This window comes from Lissotriton vulgaris, chromosome 6 (assembly GCF_964263255.1).
Source record: "Lissotriton vulgaris chromosome 6, aLisVul1.2, whole genome shotgun sequence".
Lineage (NCBI taxonomy): Eukaryota > Metazoa > Chordata > Amphibia > Caudata > Salamandridae > Lissotriton > Lissotriton vulgaris.
In genome coordinates, this window is record NC_141694.1 from 1,239,673,774 (window position 1) to 1,239,695,980 (window position 22,207).

The following is a 22,207-nucleotide window of genomic DNA, read 5'->3' on the forward strand; positions in this document are numbered from 1 at the left end:
GTTTTAAAATAGTTTCCCATTTTGGCCACACGATGGCAGCAGTTTCTAGAATTTGTGGACAATTCAGCGGGAACATGAAATACATTTACAGAACGAGTGCTGGTTTACTGAAGAAACATTTATTTTGGGAACTTGTAAGGAGGGTGTAGGAGGTGGGGCTTCTTCCAGAGAATCTTTGTATACACGTAAGCTTTGGAGTGCCCCTTCCCAGCCCTTCCTGTTGACACGACATATTTACGATCATGTGTGCAGAGGTAGCTTGCATAACTCAAGTTCCAAACTGTGCAGTGACATAACCTTCAGAATCGCACCCACAGTACTGTACAGACACGATTTTCGAACAGGATGCATTGCTGTTTCTCCGTCGATGGTCCACCCTATGGTGGCGAAGTGATATGATAGGACCAATATGTAAACAAGCATTGGCAAAGTCTGTAGGTCTCGACTATGCAGGAGCCGTTGGCTTTGCCAATATGTTTTATCCATGTTGCAGAACAGCGTGGCTGCTGATCATCGTAGCTTAAAGTTAGTGGCATAAAGCAAAGTTGCGTGGAGTGTTATCAAGTGGGCGTAGAGTAGCGTGGAGTGGTGTAGAGTGGGGTGTTGTGGAGTGGCATAGAGTGTTGTTGAGTGTCATGGAGGGAGTAAAGTGTCAGTGTGGAAGGGCATAGAGTGGAGTAGAGTTGAATGACATAGAGTGGAGTGGAATAAAGTGTTGTAAAGTGGAGTGGATGGAGTATCGTAGAGTGGCACAGAGTGGCGTAGTGTCTCCGAGTGGAATGGTTTAGAGTGTCCGGGCGTGGCATAGAGGGTGTTGCATAGAGTGGAGCAGAGTAGAGTGTAATAGAGCACAGTATATTGTCATAGAGTGGATTCGTGGGGAAGAGTAAACTGCCATAGAGTGGAGTACAGTGTTGTAGAGTGGAGTGGAGTACAGGGAAGTGGCATAGACTGGAGTGGTGCAGAGTAGAGTAAAGTGGAATGGCACAGTGAAGATTGCAGCGGCATATAGTGCAGTGATGGCACAGAGTGGATTGGTTCAGAATAGAGGGCATTGGCATAGAGTAGAGGGGTGCAGGATAAAGTGCAGTGGCATGGAGTGTAGAGTAGCATACAGTTGAGTGGCAGATTGTGCAGATTTGAAGAGCAGAGTGTAGTAGAGTGCAGTGGTGTAGAGTGGTGTAGATTGCAGAAAAGTAGAGTGGTGCAGTGTAGAGTGGTGTAGAATACAGTGGTGCAGAGTAGAACAGAGTGGCATAGAGTGCAGTGGCGTAGAGGGGTAGAATGGTGCAGTGTAGAGTGGTGTAGAGAGCAGTGGTGTGGAATACAGTGATGCCCAGTCGAATAGAATGGTGTAGAGTGCAGTAACATAGAGCGCAATGCGTAGCATGCAGTGACATAGAGTAGAGTGTGCAGAGTAGAGTATAGTGGCGTAGAGTGCAGCGTTGCAGAGTAGTTGGTGTAAAGTGCATTAGTTTTGAGTAAAGTGGTGTAGAGTACAGTTTTTTTTAGAGTAGAGTGACAGAGCACAGACACACAGAGTAGTGTGGTGCAGGGTAGAGTGGTGTAGAGTGGTGCAGCGTAGATTGCAGTGGCATAGAGTGGGGTGGCGCAGAGTGGAATAGTTCGGCATAGAGTAGAGTGGAGTGGTGCAGATTAGAGTGCAGGGGCACAGAGTAGTGACTTAGCGTGCACTGACGTAGAGTGGAGTGGTACAGATTAGAGTGAATTGGCATTGAGTGCAGTGGTATAGAGTTCAATGTTGCAGAGTGGAGTGGTGCAGAAAATAGGGCACTGGCATAGAGTGCAGTGGTGCCGAGTAGAGTGGAGTGGAGTGGTGCAGAGCAGAGGGCATTGGCATAGAGTTCAGTGTGCAGAATAGAGTGGCTTAGAGTTCAATGGGGGTGAGTGCAGTTTTGCATAGTAGTGTGTCAGAGTGTAGTGGAGAAGGGTAGAGTGCATAGGTGTAGAGTGCAGTGGCGTAGAGTAGAGTGGTGAAGGTTAGAGAGGCTTAGAGTAGAGTGGTGCAGAGTAGAATAGAATTGCATAGAGTTCAGTGATGTAGAGTGCAATGTAGTACAGAATGGAGTGGCACAGGGTAGACTTCAGTGACATAGAATGGAGTGGCATAGAGTGGAACACCCCAGAGTGGCATATAATACCTTGCTTCAGAGTAGAGTGAAGTGGCGTAGAGTGCAGTGGCCTAGAGTAGAGTATTGTAGAGTGCAGTGTTGTAGAGTGCAGTGTTGTAGAGTGCAGTAGTGCAGAGTAAATTAGAGTGGCTTAGAGTAGATTGGCATAAAGTGCAGTGGCATAGAGTGGAGTAATGCAGAGTGGGGTAGCGTAAAGTGTAGTAGGGTAGAGTGCCGTAGAGTGGCACGGAGTAGAGCACAGTGGCATAGATTGCAGAGCTGCACAGTAGAGTGGCATAGAGTTCAGTGGCGGAGAGTGCATTGCTGTAGAGTAGAATGGCGTAGAGTGAAGTGGCGGAGAGTGGGGTGGTGCATGGTAGCATTCAGTGGCAAATGTGTAGTGGGTAGAGTGTTGTGGCATAGAGTACTTTAGCGTAGAGTGCCACAGAGTGAAGGTGTAGAGTGGTGCAGAGTAGACTGCTGTAGAGAGCAGTGGCATACAGTACAGTGGTGTAGAGAAGAATTGAGTGGCGTAGGGCCCAATTCACAAAGGTAAATCGAGACGTAAGTCCAACGATACGACTTTCGGTATTCACAAAGAGCATTTAGAAGTAGAAAAGTTAGACTTTTGTCTTAAGTTTTGTTAAACTTAAGTTAAACTGAGACAAAAGTCTAGCTTTGCTGCTCGTAAATGCCCTTTGTGAATATCGAAAGTCATAAAGTTAGACTTTTGTCTCAGTTTACCTCTGTGAATCAGGACCAATATATATATATATATATATAGTAGTGTGGCTCACTGGTTAGAGGCGGCAGACCCGAGAGCAGAAGACGGCCCGGGACCAGGGTTCGATTCCCGGCGCGGCAGGTTTCTGGACCAGGGTCAGCGGACTCGATAATTCTCTCGCCTCGGTGCCCACTCTGATCAGCGATCACACTCGGCAACTCTGGGCATTAGCTTGCCTCATCTTCACTAACGGCCCCACCAGACCGCCGGGGATGCCCTCTCACCCTGGAGATACCCATTAAGGGACCATCTCTCAGGGAAGCCAGGAAGGGTTTCGCAGCGGTCGAAGCGCCTTGGGACCCTACGGGTAAGTAGAGCGCTATATAAATGCCTATACATTTACATTTACATTTACATTTACATATATATACATACACTAGGTGCCTGCTTCCCAAAGGTTAACTGAGGCAAATGTCTAACTTTAAAACTTTCGGTATTCACAAAGGGCATTTACGAGTAAGAAAGTTAGACTTTTGTCTCTGTTAAACTTACGTTTTAGTCTTAAATTTAACTGCGACAAAAGTCTAACTTTACTACTCGTAAATCCCCTTTGTGAAAACCGAAAGTCGTAAAGTTAGACTTTCGTCTCAGTTTAAGTTCGTGAATCAGGCACAGCAATTTTTAACTTGTGTTTGTAATGCAAATGCAGCCCTTCTGCCAAAAGAGTTTACCAAATGAGGAACCGAAAAGAAACAGTTTCTGTACCGACATTGCAGCTTTCCATTTATTTTTCTGCAACACTTTAATACATTTGTGGGCTAACACTGCCACCTAGTGCTTTCTGCACGGAAGTTTTCTATTACATTTTTTACGCACTGCTTTAACAACTACTAACTACTGTTATTATGTTTTGAGGGAAATACGCTGGGGCAATCATGTTTTCAGTTATCTCCCATGTATATCCTCTGCACCATGTAAATATAATTTTCAATAAAAAATTACTGAAATAAAAAAAATAAAAAATAAAAAAAAATCACTCTTCTCAGAGGAGCTCAGCAATGACATGAAATATGCTTGAAAAAAAGACCAGGGACTGCAGCAAGATAGTTTTTCCATCGCTGGCACAACTACTGTGTATCATCATCATTATCCCCCAACATAACTGGTAATTTGATTTGTCATTCAATAAATAGAACATTAAACAAAGGCACTTTGATCTCTATTATTTTCCACAGAAGTGTTCTGCTTTTGAGGGAAAGTCAGGTGTTTAGGTGTTTTGGGTTTTCTAACAGATCTGGCAGATTCTCAGGACATTCCGAGGGGCGTGGCTTAGTCAGCGAGGTTCAGGGCTGAGAATCTCACATTTCCAAATTAAAAAAAGGAAATGTAAACCGAGAGTGAAGAGGTGAGAGGATCACGGTATGTGCTGGATATTCCTATGAGGAGCAGAGTTAGTGCTGATCTGCATTAAGTTGGCCTCTGTGTAGAGCGGCACAGTGGGGAAAAATGATGGGTTGGAATCAGGGGCGGCTCCTCCGTTTGAGCGGAGGAGCTTAGCCCCACTGAAACGCCCCAGAGAGAAAAATAAAATGGTAATGAAGTTAATTCATTACCATTTTATTTTTTTTCACCCTGTCCCGAACGGAGCGCCAGGACGGGGGCGGGGCTGCTGCTGAATGACAGCAGCAGAGAGAGCAGGGCACTTTCAGTTTAGAGTGCGCATGTCTTTTTGGCCCATGTGTACTTTAAACCTCTCTATCCCAGCTGTCTTAGGAAAGCTAGGTTGGAGAAAGCCAAGTGAGGCTGCTCTCACCAATCCTAGCGCTGCTCTCAAGCCTGTGAGAGCAGCACTAGGATTGGTGAAGGGAGTTTGGAGCCTGCCTGTCTGCCTTGAGGAGAGAAGACCATCGAGGAGGTGGAAGATTTAGTGTCCCGCTTGCAGGTAAGCTGTTTTAATTTAATTTATTAATATATTTTTTTCTGTTAGTAACGCAACTGGTGCTCACAGAAAGCACTCTGATACCTTCAGGTCGACTTTACGCTAAATAAAACTACAAAAAGTCAAAGCATTATTGCATTGTCCTTTGGTTGAGACTATTTGTCAGCTACGTTGTTAACAGAATTTGGGCCCTGAAGAAACAGTTGTCATGCTGCGAAACACGTGTTAGCTGTGGTTACAATAATCCTTCAAAGAACAATATAAAGGAATACTCATGAGAGTTAACAATGAATTTCAACATATTTAGGCTAGGAAGTTGAATTGAGATGGCTCAGAAACAATCATACATTATTTTGAATTTTCATAAATCTATTGATGTTTCATTATAACCTGCTCTGTTAATGGACTGTAAATATAGATGTTTTCTCAATGATAATACTAATGGCATTTTCTTAATGAAATGACTTGGTACTAATAAATATGCTAAACTGTTATATTCATTATTATGAGGATACATTTTAAGCTCCCATTGAACTCTAACTTTTTAGAAATTCAGAATAGATCCTGACCGTGGCTGCATGTAGTTGTTGCAGAGAGCAGTCATCTGTCTGGTTCACAATCTCCTCAAAAGGGAGGGGACGGCTGCAATCCAGGGGAAATAGCAAACTTGGCCTAGAAGTGGCATTGCTAAAATATGGAGGCTGGGGAAGTAAAATCAAGGAAGGACCAATTAGTCAGAGCAGCGGCCATCTTGAAATGGATAGTCGAGATGGAGTGTAAATGGAATGTGAAGGGAAAACAAGGGGGATCTCAATATTTTAGGGCAAGCAGAAGGGTCATAATAAAAATGATAAAACAAAAAACATACTATTAAGAGTGTGGACAGGTAGACTAGAGAAGTTGGAAAGAAGAGGAGGCAGAATTGGAACAATGATTAATAACCAACACCATCGTCCTGGAAAATGAAAAACAATAACTGAAAACATAAATAAAGGGCAAATTCCCTGAACATCTCAAGAGTCTTTGAGGCTCAGTGTGCTAAAACAAAGCAAGTGAACATTGTGCTACAACAAAGCAAGTGTATTGCAAAATGTCTGATACTGTCATGTGGTTTTGAGTTTCAAGGTCCAATTCTCTCTCCCTGGCAAATAATGCCTGTTCTGCTTTTTGTTGGATGAATACTGCTCAAGGTTTGGACCTTCCATGCTTCAATTTTGAACAATTGTGAAAAGGAGGGAGCGTGTCCTCCTGTTTTTCTAGATCTTTTCTTATTCCATTATTCAAGTGTTTTCCACTGTAATACATATCAGTAATGCTACTTATGAGTTCTCTTGCTTTTTATTCACCATCACAAAATATCCATAATTTCAACATTCATGGTATATTTCATAAACTGTGAAATGTTGCGGCATCCGAAACGTGCTATGCCCTATTATTGGCCCTGTTAGACGGACCGGGAGGGTCGGCCGAGGATAAGGGGAGAGGTCTCCGGGGAGAGCCGTCTCCGACGATCGTACAGACAAGTAACTTCCCCCCCACAGACGGACACCACACAAGGGCAAAGTTCAACGATACTTTATAGGCAATTCTTTAGGTACGATGAATGGTGCAAGGAGGTCTGGACTCAGGGGTCCCCTCGATTCTGGTCTCTGGTTTGGGAGAAGGGTAGCGGGACAGTCTTGTTACCAAAAGATGGAAATAGCTCTCAATCCTCGAGCTCGGCGTTCTAGGTGATCGGGCCGCGGCGGAGCCAGCAGGTCCCGAGATGGACGAAGGAAGCGACGGTCCGCGGCGGATCCAGCAGGTCCCGATGAAGATGGTAGTTACAAACGGTCCGCGGCCACGCCAGCAGGTCCCGACGACGATGAGGGTTTACGAAGGTTACGAAGGTTGCGGCAGCGCCAGCAGGCAGGACGATGATGCGCAAGGCAGAGCTACGGCAGCGCCAGTAGTCCGTCAAGGATGAGTTCTTCTCTGCGTCTCTCGACTCCAGGATACAACTGCCTTCCTGCTCTGGAGCTGCCCCAGTTATAGGGCTGGTGCCCTTTGATGTCTGGACCCTCGCACTTGGAGGTCGGGAGGTCCGGGATGAGGGAGTCCAGACACCCAGCAGGGGGGTGGAGCCAGCGCCCGGGGAGGCGATGGGCGAGCGGCACTTGGCGGGGGAGAACCATCGACGCCTCTTTCTCCCATTGACTTGCCAAGTAGCCCGCTCACCTCCTGGGTGGATGGTGGTGCCGGGATGTCTGAGGCCTGGCTAGGCCCAGGGTTGAGGTCGGCCGGGGGCCAGGCGGCCTCGTGGCGGAGTGTCCAAGATGGCGCCCAGGCTGGGCGCGCGGGCCAGTAGTGGGTCGGGCCCACGAGGTCGATATGTTCAGGGGCCGGGGTCCCGGAGGGGACGGAAGACGAGCAGTGGTGGTGTGTGGCCCTTGTGTGTCCGGGCTCGGGCCTGGTCGGGCCGAGGGGGGAGCGGCCCTTCATGTGGCCTGTCCAACATGCGTCCCCCCCAGCTGAAGGCGGGGAGAGTCACCCATCCTCTTGGGGACTCTCCTCGTCGAGGCGGAAAAACCGGGACAGGCCATCCGCGTTGGCGTGATCTGGCCCAGGCCGGTGCTCAACAGTGAAGTCCATCCCTTGGAGGGAGATGGACCAACGTAGTAGTTTCGGGTTTTCCCCCCGCATCTGCATCAGCCACTGCAGGGGTCGATGGTCGGTCTGCACCCGGAAGTGTGTGCCAAAGAGGTAGGGCCGGAGCTTTTTGAGGGCCTATACCACAGCGAAGGCCTCCCTCTCTATGGTGCTCCAGCGTTGTTCTCGGGGTAGGAGTCGCCTGCTGATGAAGGCCACTGGCTGATCAAGGCCTTCGGTGTTCACTTGAGACAGGACTGCCCCAATGCCATGGTCGGAGGCATCCGTCTGGACGACGAACTCCCGGCTGTAGTCGGGGGCCTGGAGCACAGGGGCGGAGCACATGGCGGCCTTCAATTGTTCGAAGGCTGTTTGACAATCCGGGGTCCAGTTGACTTTCTTGGGTTGATATTTGGACGTGAGTTCTGTGAGGGGCCCCACTATGGTACCATAGTCTTTCACGAACCTTCGGTAATAGCCCGTGAGGCCCAGGAAGGCGCGTACCTCGGTCTGGGTGATGGGGGGCTGCCAGGACTGGATGGCGGCAATCTTGAGCTGCAGAGGGGCCACCAGACCGCTTCCCACCTGGTGTCCGAGGTAGGTTACGGACCCCTGACCAATTTGGCATTTTCTGGCCTTAATCGTGAGGCCAGCCCGCTGGAGGGCCTGTAGCACCGCTCGGAGGTGGTGGAGGTGCTCGGGCCAATGGTGGCTGTAGACAGCGATGTCGTCTAGGTAGGCGGCACTGAATCCTTCGAGCCCTGCCAGGACCTGGTTGACGAGCCGCTGAAATGTTGCTGGAGCATTCTTCATGCCAAAGGGCATGACCTTGAAATGGTAATGGCCATCAGGGGTGGAAAAGGCAGAACGTTCTTGGGCCCGGGGTGTGAGGCCGATCTGCCAGTAGCCCGCCGTCAGGTCGAAAATACTGAGGTAGCGGGCAGCTCCCATGCGGTCGATTAGTTCGTCTGCCCGGGGGATGGGATGTGCGTCTGTTCGGGTGACCGCATTCAAGCCCCGGTAGTCGACGCAGAACCGGAGTTCTGGTGTGGTGCCGGGAGCGGCTGCTTTGGGGACCAGTACTACAGGGCTGGCCCAGGGGCTGTCTGAGGGCTCGATGACCCCGAGCGTGAGCATTTTGGTTACTTCTTCCTGGATGCAGGCCCGTACCCGATCTGGCACGCGGTAGGCCCGGTGGCGGATAGGGGGGTTGTCCCCCGTGTCCACGTCGTGCACACACCAGGAAGTGACACCTGGGGTGAGGGAAAACAGGCTGGCGAACTGCAACAGAAGGTCTCGACACTCCTGGCGTTGTTCCCGGGTGAGGGCCTCCGAGAGTCGGACCCCATCCACGGAGCCGTCTTTCTCCCGAGTCCGTAGGAGGTCAGGGAGGGGCTCGGAGTCTTCTTCGGCCCCATTGTCTGTGGCCATCAGGAGGCTGAGTTCTGAACGCACAAAGTGGGGTTTCAGTCTATTAGCGTGGAGGACCCGGAGGGGGTTCCGGGCAGATTCCATGTCGATGAGATAGGTGGCAGGGCCCTTGCGCTCGACTACTTTGAAGGGCCCCGTCCATTTGTCTTGCAGGGCGCAGGGTTCGGTGGGGGACATCACCCATACCTGTTGCCCAGGTTCAAATTCGATGGAGGAGGCATTCCGGTCATACCACTTTTTCATGTCCTCTTGACTGGCCTCTAGGTTGGCTTTTGCCAGCTCTCGGAACCGCCGGGTCTGGTTGCGGAGGGTTAGGAGGTATCGGAAGACATCTGGGGGGTTCTTTAGAGGGGGCATCTCCCAGCCTTCCTTGACTAGGCTGAGCGGCCCCCGTACTGGATGTCCATACAGCAGTTCAAACGGGCTGAAGCCGAGGGACTTCTGGGGGACCTCCCGATATGCGAAGAGGAGGCACGGCAGCAGCACATCCCACTGGCGACGGAGGGGCTCTTCCAACCCCCCAATCATCCCTTTGAGCGTGCGGTTGAACCGCTCAACGAGTCCGTTTCCTTGAGGGTGATAGGGGGTCGTGAATCGGTAGGTAACCCCACACTGTTGCCAGAGGGACTTCATATATTTGGAAATAAAGTTCGTGCCTCTGTCGCTGACGACTTCTCGGGGGAAGCCCACACGGGAGAAGATTCCCATCAGAGCCCGGCCGACTACCGGGGCTGTCACAGTCCGCAGGGGAACAGCCTCGGGGTAGCGGGTGGCGTGGTCCACTAGCACCAGGATGAACCGATGGCCTTGTTTTGTACGCGGGTCCAGGGGCCCCACAATGTCTATCCCGACCCTCTCGAACGGGGTGGTGACCACGGGAAAAGGTTGCAGGGGGGCTTTTAGTTTGCGGCCGCTCTTTCCACTGGCTTGGCACGTGGGGCAAGATCGGCAATGCTGGTGTACATCGTCCCTCATTTTAGGCCAGAAGAAGTGGGTCACCAGGCGGCTGTAGGTTTTATCTTGACCCAGGTGTCCAGCCAGGGGGACATCGTGGGCCAGGTTTAGCAGAAAGTCTCTAAAACGGAGGGGCACCACTAGCACTCGGCTGGCCCCCAACTCCGCGATTCTTTGTTCACTGTATAGCAGATCATTGTCCCAGTAGATCCAATGTGTTCCGGAGGTATCCCCTGCGCTTTGGGCGAGGGCTTGTTGGCGGAGTCCCTCGAGGGAGGGACAGGTCTTCTGTTCTTGGCGAAACTGTTCTTGCGTGGGCCCCCCCTCTTGAGGCCACTGGTCGAGGTTAGCGAGGTCTGGAGGTTGAGCTGGTTCTGGGGGGACGTCACGGTCGGTGGTTTCGGCTGGGGCGACCGGAGGCGGAGGCGCCGGCCATTCGGGTTCCTCGGGTCGGGGTTTGGCACGGGCGGCCATGGACCGGGTGGTGACGCATGCCCAGTCCGGGATGCCTAACATCCCCAGGTGTTCTCGTCGTTCTACGGCTGCCCACGGAGAGCTTTCAAGGTCATTCCCCAGGAGGCAGTCTACGGGGGCATCGTCTCGGACCGTTACTTTCAACATGCCGGAGACCCCTCCCCATTCGAAAGGGACGCAGGCCATCCGACACAGACTCTCTGAGTTATCGGCTGAACGGACAGGGCAGAGAATGTTTGGTAGGAACTGTTCTGGGGCCACCAGGTGACAGCGGACGGCTGTCACACTGGCCCCGGTGTCACGGAGGGCTTCGGCCCGGCGTCCATTGATGCTCACCCATTGGCTGTACTTCTGGGTGTTAGCGGGTAGGGGGACCCGCGGGACCATGTCTTTCCCCCCTAAGCAGGCTAGAGCCATGGCGGCTGGCTCCCATTCTTGATGCTCTTGCTCATATTCTTCTTGTTCATCTGAGATCTGTTCCTCCCCCAGAGCAGCAGCGGCTACTTGGCGGGGTCTTGGGCTCTGATACTGGGGGCAGTTTGGGTCGTTTGCATAGTGGCCGACTCGTTGGCATCGATGGCACGTAACATTGGCTCGATATCCCGGTCGCGCCGGGGTGCTGCCCCGGTTGGCCGGGGGGGTGGTGCTGGTAGCGGGGGCGACCGGAGCGTTGTCTCTTCCGCGTCCTTGGCCTCCTCCTCCTCCTCGGGGACGGTGCTGACCGTTGTTGTTCCGGCTCTGTTCATAGGACCCATTCCGGCCCACTCTGGTGATTTCCCACCGGTCAGCTTCGGCTGCGAGCTGCCGGGGATCGGTCAATTTGCTGTCGAGGAGGTGCTGGCGGAGCTCAATGAAGCAATTGTTCGATAGATGCTCCCATACCATGAGATTGAAGAGTTGTTCGTAAGTTGTGACCTTGCTTCCTTTGATCCAGCCCTCGAAGGCTCGGCTAAAATAGTTTACATAGTCCACCCAAGTTGTACCCGGGATGCGGGTGCAGTCTCGGAACCTCTGACGGTACATCTCGGGTGTGAGGCCATAGCGGGTGAGGAGTGCAGCTTTCATATGGTCATAGGAGGTCATCTGGTGGTCCGGGAGCTGTAGCAGGGCGTCGCGGCCCTCATTGAGGAATCTCCCTCATAGACCGGCTCCCCAGTCGCTTCTATCGATCCGGTGGGCGGTCATAGCGATTTCGTAGGCCTTAAACCATTGCTGGATGTCGTCCTCTCGGAAGTATTCTCGAACGACATCCTTGGGGATGTGTACCTTTTTCTCTGTTGCCCCTGGGGTGTGGGGTTGCTCGGGCACCCCTCCTTCTTTATTCTGCTTGCGTAGGTCGATCTCAGCTAATTTTCGCTCGTGTTCATATGCCAATTTCTTCTCCTCGAGCTCCCTTTGTCTCTGTTTTTCCTCTCTTTCTTCTCGGAGACGCAGGTGCTCTAAGTTTATTTTTTGTTCGGCCAACTTAAGTTCAACATCCATTTTGAGCCGGGCCATTTCCAGCTCGTGTAGTCGGGTTTTTTCTCGTTCCTGGATCTCGTCTTGCGAGAGACCCGTTCTTCGCTCCTCAGGGGCCGTGGTGTTTTTTTCTATTGCTGCGATGTTTTGATCGGGGGTTCCGGCAGCCCCGGTTTCTGCCCAAGACTCTAGGGCATGCTTGAAGTCGTCTTTGGTACTTAGACCGGTGGTAGCGATACCTAGTTCGATGCAGAATTGTTTTAATTCACGATGGCTGTACTCGTCCAATTTCTCCATCTGAAATTTCTCGGTGGATCCGCTTTCTTTGTTTGACATCGTGATTTGGTCGTGGGGTGAGCTACTCTCTGTACGATTATGCGGTGATTCGGATCGCGCCGCTGGCCACCAATGTTAGACGGACCGGGAGGGTCGGCCGAGGATAAGGGGAGAGGTCTCCGGGGAGAGCCGTCTCCGACGATCGTACAGACAAGTAACTTCCCCCCCACAGACGGACACCACACAAGGGCAAAGTTCAACGATACTTTATAGGCAATTCTTTAGGTACGATGAATGGTGCAAGGAGGTCTGGACTCAGGGGTCCCCTCGATTCTGGTCTCTGGTTTGGGAGAAGGGTAGCGGGACAGTCTTGTTACCAAAAGATGGAAATAGCTCTCAATCCTCGAGCTCGGCGTTCTAGGTGATTGGGCCGCGGCGGAGCCAGCAGGTCCCGAGATGGACGAAGGAAGCGACGGTCCGCGGCGGAGCCAGCAGGTCCCGATGAAGATGGTAGTTACAAACGGTCCGCGGCCACGCCAGCAGGTCCCGACGACGATGAGGGTTTACGAAGGTTACGAAGGTTGCGGCAGCGCCTGCAGGCAGGACGATGATGCGCAAGGCAGAGCTACGGCAGCGCCAGTAGTCCGTCAAGGATGAGTTCTTCTCTGCGTCTCTCGACTCCAGGATACAACTGCCTTCCTGCTCTGGAGCTGCCCCAGTTATAGGGCTGGTGCCCTTTGATGTCCGGACCCTCGCACTTGGAGGTCGGGAGGTCCGGGATGAGGGAGTCCAGACACCCAGCAGGGGGGTGGAGCCAGCGCCCGGGGAGGCGATGGGCGAGCGGCACTTGGCGGGGGAGAACCATCGACGCCTCTTTCTCCCATTGACTTGCCAAGTAGCCCGCTCACCTCCTGGGTGGATGGTGGTGCCGGGATGTCTGAGGCCTGGCTAGGCCTAGGGTTGAGGTCGGCCGGGGGCCAGGCGGCCTCGTGGCGGAGTGTCCAAGATGGCGCCCAGGCTGGGCGCGCGGGCCAGTAGTGGGTCGGGCCCACGAGGTCGATATGTTCAGGGGCCGGGGTCCCGGAGGGGACGGAAGACGAGCAGTGGTGGTGTGTGGCCCTTGTGTGTCCGGGCTCGGGCCTGGTCGGGCCGAGGGGGGAGCGGCCCTTCATGTGGCCTGTCCAACAGGCCCATTAGCCTGGGGCTTTCTCAAGGCTTCCAATATTAAACTGAACATCAGAATTGCAATAATCTTTGTAATCACTGTCCCACAAAACCCATTTATGGCAACTAACCACAGGCGAACTCCAACATCAGAGACTTAACCCAGGACATAATGAGGAAAGACAAACTAATCAACAAAACGTATTTCTAACTCAAGCATATCGCCATAAATGTGTATTGTGGGACAGCGATTAAAATAATTATTGCTATTCTGATGTAGTTTAACGTAAGTAGCCTTGAGAAAAACCCAGGCTAATTGGCCAATAAGGGGGCGAAACACGTGTCGGCTGCGTCAACGTTTGACAATTTGTGAAGTATGCCATGAATGTTGACAAATATTTTCTGATGGTGAATTAAAAGCAAGACAACTCATAAGTGGCATTACAGTGGAAAAGACTTGAGTAACAGAATAGGAAAAGATCTAAAACAAAAACAGGAGGACGCACTCATTCCTTTTTGCAACATTACATGTGTTGCAATTTAGGAATCTCGTGCCTAAACTGTGCCTAAACATTTCATCTCGATAGGGAACATATAATACAATTTCCACGTTCCATGTGTAGTGTCCAGGCAGGAAAGGAATGCACCCGTGGTCGGGAATGGTGAAAGGGGTCTTCTCCTGCGGTAGCAAGGACAAGGTGGTCTTTCAAAATTGTACTTATTTGTATGCAAACATTGGGCGCGCAAACACAAGGTCACCAGTTGGATGTCCTTTCTTGGTTTTTCTGATACATAAAGAGACCAAATTTGAGGCTGGTGAAAATGTAGAGGACTATACTAGTCTCTCTGTTTTTTCTTTTTTCTGTGGTGTCAATAAAGTGTCCCTAGGGCAATAACAAGCTCTTTTTGCTGAGGGTTTTAGCAAGCTGTTAGGGTATCTATGCACCAAGAGTGTATCAGTTAGAATCTAAGCTTTTTAAGATAAATGGCCTTTTTCTAACAATTGTGAAAGATTTTCAGAAATTTGCTGTACAGCAACAAGTCACGAAGGGCACGTGGAAGATAACTTTTATAGGAAAGGAGTGTATGTCTTTCTGTAGGTTTCCGATATAGAGTAATATAAGACGATTGTCTTCCACTTTTACAGTTAAATCAAGAAAGAGAATTTCAACATTTTGTGGTGCATAGTGAATTTAAGTCCATTGCAGTTTTGGTTCCGCCAGCTCTGGACATGAATGAGAGAGGAACATGTCCCTTCTTATGTGAGAATAATATCCTCAATATATCTTTCCCAAATTAGGATCTGGTTTGTAAATACAAAGTTTGTAGGGGCCAACAAAGTAGCAAAGTTGGGAGTGATAAATGGTCCCATAGGTGTGTCCTTAATCTGAAGAAAGAACTCATTTTCAAAACGGAGGTAGTTCCAGGTTAATGCCAACTCAAGCAAGGAAATAAGGTAAGTTGTGGGCATCTGGTCTGGCTTATTGGCTTACTTATGTTGAGTAGATTCTTTATGACGTTGATAGCCTCATCCTGTGGAATGCTGGTATACAGTAATTAAATGGCAAGTGTGGTAAGTAAACAGTCAGACTGTGAGAAAGGCATGTTCTCTATCAGGTTGATAAAATGCATGCTGTCATAGATGTAATGGTCAGTCAGGGGGTGAAAAGTTTAATGAAAAAATCAATGTATTAACCAATGGGTTCCAGAATGGTGCCGGAACCGGAGAGGCTGTTTGCATCCTTGTGGACTTTGGGCGAGGGGGGTGTAGATGACCGGAGTTCTAGGGTCCTTTACATTTAAACACTTGAATTCATTGTCACTTAGGTACCTAGCATTTTTGCTACAGTTGTGATTTTTTAAAATTAATTTCCAATTATATGTCATGAGAGGGATCTCTTTTGAGTCTTTGATAGTGATACGAGATGAATAGTTGCCGGTGGATCTCAGATTTAGAAGTTATTTTATCCTGCAAAACGATTCCTCTACCTTTGTCAGCAGATTTTATAATCAATAAAATATCTGTTTTGAGTTTTTTGAGTGCAGAGCTTTCTTCCAGAGAAATATTGTATGGAGTAAAAAGACTCTTTTAATCTTTCAAATCGAAGTATCTCTGTAGGAAGACTGCTCGAAGGTCGGTTTTATGAGGATACAATGCATTCCATTGCAACACATGCCTTTACCGCGCATGCGTTAGACCGGAATGCTATTTCCACGCATAACCTTTACCTCGAATATTCCTTTACCACGCAACGATTTTTGTTGTAAATTTATGCATGGTAAGGGCATACTCTTGTTCAAGGTTATACCCCTCCCCTGTACCCGTGCGCGACCCCACAGCCCCCAATCCTTCTTAGAATTACCCCTGCCCGGAACCCTTAATCATTAAATATATATTTTTTTTAAACTAAAATTCCCCTTACCTCTCCTCGTCGTCTCCTCTCCTTGATCTCCCGAGCGGACGTCCACATCGTAAAGAGGAAGCGGAAGTGTCTTTCCGTTTCCTCTAACGACGCCGAATGCCTCCACTTACTTCATGGAAACAGGTGCGTTTTGTTTGCACGCTTAGGGGGGGAAGACCCACCAAGCCCCCTTTTCCTAATTTTAGCCTTTAACACACAGACTTTTTTATGTATCTCGCAGTAAAGGTATGCGGGGTAAAGGCTGGTCGTGGTAACCATGCATGAGTTGTAATGCATGCGTGGTTAAGGTTTGCGTGGAAACGGCCGCGTTGTAGTGACCGTTTCCAGCAAAGGTTGAGGAAGGTCGTAAGCCAGTTATTTTCAATTTGGAAGTGGAGGGTCTCCCCTCAAAAGGGCCTTAGGGAGTATTTTGTGAAAGAATTTCAATAATTCAGTCTGCAATTTTGGTTCTTTTGTGGGAACAAATGGTTAAGCTCTACCCAATTGAGTCATTTCAGTAGAAGAAAGAATAAGTGAGGGCAAATTAAAAACTGGCATTGTCTGTGGATCGATTAGTCCAGTGGAGATGGTCCCCATTGGAGATATTTCTGTTGTGTTTGTCAGTCCCCTGGTGTGTTGCTGAGCCATCTTTTTGCCCCTTGTTCTCCAACTGCCTCAGTTAGGTAGGCGTGACTTGCCCTTTTCTAAAAAAATCGCTTCAAACTGTAGAGTTTAAAACCCACTTGTCCCCTCACCAGAGTCAGAACTATCATCTGAGTCTTCTGATGTCTCTGACAAAGTGACAAATGTATGTTGTCTTTTAACCCCTTCACTGCGGCGGCTATTCCGCCGCACTGTTAAGGGGGCGGGGGGGCCGCGCGGCGGGCGCATGCTGGTGACGGAAGCGCTCCGTCACCAGCCGCGGTTGCGCTGTGCTCATGACGGAGCGGTTCCGTCACGGCCCCGCCCCCTCAATGGAACGCTCAGCGCAGGCGCGGAATCCGCGCGGGGCAGGCGTTCTGAGCGGGCCGTGACGGAACCACTCCGTCATCAGCACAGCGTGACCGCGGCTGATGACGGAGTGGTTCCGTCACCAGCAGGGGAGGGGTTAAAGTGTCTCAATGGCGACTGTAACCAGTGTTTCTATTAATTCTATTAATGTAGTAGTCGGCAGATAGGTATGGAAACCTGCAACAGACACATATTTTTAAGGCTACTACTGCCAATGTTTATGAAATCCAAAAAATACTACATTTTCTCCCATTCAATTAGTATTTCTATGGCTGCAGGTTTACTACTTTTTTGGTAAACTGATCGTTATATATATATATATATATTTAAGATCTTGATCCATAAAATGGACAAGTTAAAACCTCTTACTGAAATCAGAATGGCAAGAAAAACCAACATAGACATAACAGACCCGACTCAGCACCCCAAGACTCCTCTATCAAGTCAAGAAGACCAATGACTGTCCTGTGACCCTTGACAATGGCAGAAGGGCACATTTGGTTAAAGCAGAAAAAGACCAATTTTCTCAAAGTAACAAAGTCAAGGTCGAATGCACACCTTTTAATTAGATTATCTCATTGGTGGCTGAAAATGCTCAAAAGGCAAGGATATGGCGTGCACGCTTGATGAGTACTGGACCCCAGTGGCACATATGTAAAACTGTAGAAAACTGTTGCGCCATCGCACCCCAGGCTGAAAATGCACTGCCAGTATTGGCAAAAGCTGGTAATGATCCACTCCTTAAATTCAGTAAATGTCCAGTGATCCAAGTACCACTATGAACCAATTTTATCAAAATTCAAGCAGAGGCGAAGTGATTTTGGGAGAAATTTAATGTGAAGAACAATATTTCTAAGTAACATTAAGTCTTAATGTGGTTCTCCACTATCAAATAAGCCAATTACGAATTAATGTTTTAAGAATCCTGTTTCTTCACTTTAAATTCCTCTCATTTAAAAAATTGGCTGTATTTTCTGTCATAACTATGGCACCTTGTCTACAGGGCACTGGGAGCAAGATGCTTGGTGTTTGTAAATGTGACATTTGGAAATGGGATTACATTTAAATGATGAGTTAGATGGAATCTATATAAACATAAAGTTATCTCTTCAGTTTCATTTTCTCCCATTTCAAAGTGTCGCCTTTACACACAGCAGGCATCTTGCTACCAGAGGCTGGTAGACATGTTGCCATATTAATAACTGAAAAATGCAGCCATTATTGAAAAATGTTCCATATCATGAACAATTTTGCAAACGATTTCTGCATGTTAAATTTCTTCCATTTAAAAACATGGTTATTTTTATGTTGGATATGTTTGTATTATACATGCAATGGCCCACATATGGCGAAAGCCATTCCTTTGCCACAAGTACATACAACATTGGTTCTCCGTCACCCATACACATTTATTCCATTCTTACGCACACATGTTCATACATCCCCAAAGACCACACTCTCACTGACACAAAAGGCACACCTATCATATTGCCCCTAGTCAAAGTATTTGATTCAAACCATAGTATCTGGTTCTATGGACATGAGGCTTAAAGTAAGGGTGTCTGGTAACAATGCAAGAGTTGCTTGGCCTTTAGTAGCTCATGATGATTTTCACTTATCAGAAGTAGCTCTCACTACAGAAAAAGTTGGAGACCCCTGTTCTAGCTGCTATCAAAATTGTCTGGTTAACACCAATTCAACCTTATATGAGCCAGGCTGCTGTTAGTCCCCCCCTTGCTAAAGATTGCACTTAACTGCTGGAGGAAGACCCTGCATTACACGTCAGCTATGATTCCGTACACAAAAAATATACCTCTATTGGGCATACCTCTTCCTGGGGCGGGCTCACGAAGGCCCGATTACAAGCAGGAACGGAGGCCGGCGTGGAGGAGGTCGGGTCGCTTTTTGGTGATGGCAACCTCCTCGACCATGACACATTCGTACAGGTCACGGGGGCACCATACCGACTGTATCTGGTTCATGCGTCTGTGTCGCACTATGGGGCCGATTATGATGGCGGACGGACCTGAGTCCGTCCGCCACCATAGAGTAGGAGGGACCGTCCGCAGGGGCTGCGGAGGTCCCTCCGTGCAGATTAGGATGTGACCGCCAGGTTGGTTGTCACATCCTCTATTTTTAACATTGCGGCGGGTGCAGCTTCAAGCTGCACCCGCCGCAATGTTAAAAATGCATGCACGGCATTTGCGTGCACAAAGCGGCAGGCACTGCGCGGTGCCTGCCGCTTTGTTCACGCAAATGCAGGGGGGTACCATAGGTACCCGCCATGTGCACCCCCCACCCCCCCTTCACCCAGGGGGCCCGCCCCCGAAGTGAAGGTCCGTATGCTTTTCCACGGCGGAAAAGCCGCCGTGGAAAAGCATACTTTGTACTCCATCATAATATGGCTGGCGGTGTCTGATTAACACCGTCAGCCATGTTAATGCTTTTCCGCCGCGGTCGGAAGGCGACTACGGCGGAAAAGCGGTGGACAGATTCAAAGACCCACCAGCCATCCTAATTTGGCGGTGGGTCTTTCCAGCATCCGCAGCGGTTTTCCCGCATCCTCCGGGCCGGCGGTGGATTCCCCCGGCCCGGAGGGTGCGGGAAATCCGCAATCCTAATCTGCCCTTACGTCAGGGAAACGTGGGCACCTCAGCGCACAGAATCTCCACAAATAACTGGTATTCTTATTATATTCCAAGGGGGAGGGTGGCCATCTAGTTAAATGGCTATACACGGGCATCAGAGCGCAGGCGTCCCTCCCACTCACCGACCTCCGCACCAAATGGGCTGAAGACACAGACAGGGTAATCATTGACGAGGCCTGGGCGAGCATGCTAGAGCACCCTAAAGAGAGTATCCCACAATGTCAAACTTAAATCTATTCAAACTATGGTATTGCATAGATCCTACCTTACCCCAAAGAGAATACACCTCATGTTCCCTGAAGCACAACATTGTTGCCCTCGATGCAAGACAGATGAGGCAGGATTTGCACGCATGTTATGGACCTGTCCACGTCTACAAGACTACTGGGATGCGATCCGACGTTCCTTAGAAGAGGTCACACATCTATTAATCCAGGACAACATCCTGGAATGCCTCATGGGCCTCCGCAAGCGCACCAGTGCGCAGCGAGTCCAACTCCTAGCCCTTAACCCCGGCCGTTCCCCCAACTGCGTCCAAGCCGCTCCTGGACACACCCATGGACCTTTCTCATGCTACTCCTGCAAGTTCATCGGCACCGTCAACAACTCCGCTACGATCGCACCTCAGATTCCCGACCCCAACCACCTACAATGCATCTTGCTCAACACCCGATCGATCCACAGGCACGCCATTGACCTATGGAATCTACTAGACACCATCTCTCCGGACGTCGCCTTCCTTACAGAAACATGGATGAACGCCTCCTCCGCCCCAGACATCACCATTGCCATCCCACAAGATTATAAGATCATACGCAAGGACCGTACCGGCCACACAGGAGGAGGAATCGCTATCGTCCATAAGAAATCTATCCACATCTCAACCAGCTCTGACATCAATCTCGCCAACTCTGAACACCTTCATTTCCAGATCCACATCGACCCCAAGACCACACTCAGAGGCACCCTCCTTTACAGAGCACCAGGACCCCGCGCACAATTTAGTGAGGACATCACGGACTTCATCACTCCACATGCACTCCCCTCCAAAGATTACATCCTTTTGGGAGACCTCAACTTTCACCTTGAAAAGAACAACGACCGCAACTCCACCACCCTTCTGGACAACCTCGCCAACCTCGGGCTTAGACAACTGGTCACTTCCCCCACCCACATCGCAGGTCACACTCTCGACCCTATCTTCACCTCCAGCAATCATGTCTCCTTCAGCCACACTACGGCTCTCCTCTGGACTGACCACAGCTGCGTTCACTTTACCTACAACAAGCCCAAACCCAACAACCACCCCCAACCAACTCTGCAAAGAAACTGGAACAAAATCACCATCGACCAGATCTCCTCATCGCTTCTTCTAAACCCCCCAGCCCACTCCTCAAACCCCGACCAAGCCGCCACCAACCTCTCCCTATGGCTATCCAACAGCGCCGACAGCCTAGCACCACTGAAAAAGCGACAAAGCAAACTTGGCAGCAAGAAAGCCTCATGGTTCAACAATGATCTTAAGAAATCCAAGAAACTCTGCCGATCCCTTGAGAAGGCCTGGAAAAAAGACCCAACCACCAGCACCAAGGACGCCTTCAAAAACGCCACCCGCATACACCACCAACTGATCCGAAACGCCAAGAAAACCGCCTTCAAGGAACGACTAGATAACAACGCCCACAACAGTAAGGAACTTTTCAACATCGTCAAGGAATTTACCAATCACTCGGCCAACTCTAACGACATCACCCCCTCTCAAGCACTCTGCGACTCCCTAGCCTCATTCTTCCACAACAAAATTGCAGACATCCACAACAGCTTCGACAACCAACCCGGAGACCAACCCTCCCAACCATCTACCGGACCTTCACCCCCCTCGAACACCCTTAATGACTGGAACCCTATCTCCACTGAGGACACCATCCGCCTGATGAATTCCATCCACTCAGGATCCCCCACAGACCCTTGCCCTCACCACATCTTCAACAAAGCAGACTCCATCATAGCACCGCACCTCCGAGACGTCATCAACTGCTCCTTCAAATCCGCCACCTTCCCAGAAAGCTGGAAACACGCCGAACTCAGCGCCCTTCTGAAAAAACCCACAGCGGACCCCACCGAACTCAAAAATTACCGCCCCATCTCGCTCCTTCCTTTCCCGGCCAAAGTCATCGAGAAAGCAGTCAACAACCAGCTCGCTGCCTTCCTCGAAGCCAACAAATCCCTCGACTCCTCACAGTCCGGCTTCCGAGCAAAACACAGCACTGAGACCGCCCTCATCGCAGCAACAGACGACATTCGAACTCTACTGGACAATGGAGACACAGTCGCCCTCATCCTCCTCGACCTCTCCGCAGCCTTCGACACAGTCTGCCATAGCACCCTTCTACAGCGCCTCAGAAACATCGGAATCCAAGGAAAAGCACTGGAATGGATCACCTCGTTCCTCACCGGAAGAACCCAGAGAGTCCGCCTTCCACCATTCAAGTCAGAGGCCACTGAAGTCATCTGCGGCGTGCCACAAGGATCTTCACTCAGCCCCACCCTTTTCAACGTATACATGAGCCCCCTCGCGGCCATCGCACGCCAACACAACCTCAACATCATCTCCTACGCGGATGACACTCAACTGATCCTATCACTCACCAATGACCCTAGCACCGCCAAAACTAACCTACACGAAGGAATGAAAGAAGTAGCCGAATGGATGAAACACAGCCGTCTAAAACTGAAATCAGATAAAACAGAAGTCCTTATCTTAGGTACCTCCCCCTCTGCATGGGACGACTCTTGGTGGCCAGAAGCCCTTGGAAAAGCACCCATCCCGACAGACCACGCACGGAACCTGGGCGTCATCCTGGATTCCTCACTCTCGATGAACAGACAAGTCAACGCCGTCTCTTCATCTTGCTTCAACATTCTTCGCATGCTCAAAAAGACATTTCGTTGGATCCCTACCGAAT

General features: G+C 50.0%; 1 protein-coding gene across 2 annotated transcripts in view; it reads right to left on the reverse strand.

The window, feature by feature from the left end:
* The window catches only part of NT5DC1 (5'-nucleotidase domain containing 1), a 1,423,540-nt gene that overhangs the window by 535,029 nt on the left and 866,304 nt on the right, over nucleotides 1-22,207 (reverse strand). The gene's annotated exons all lie outside the window — the stretch shown is intronic.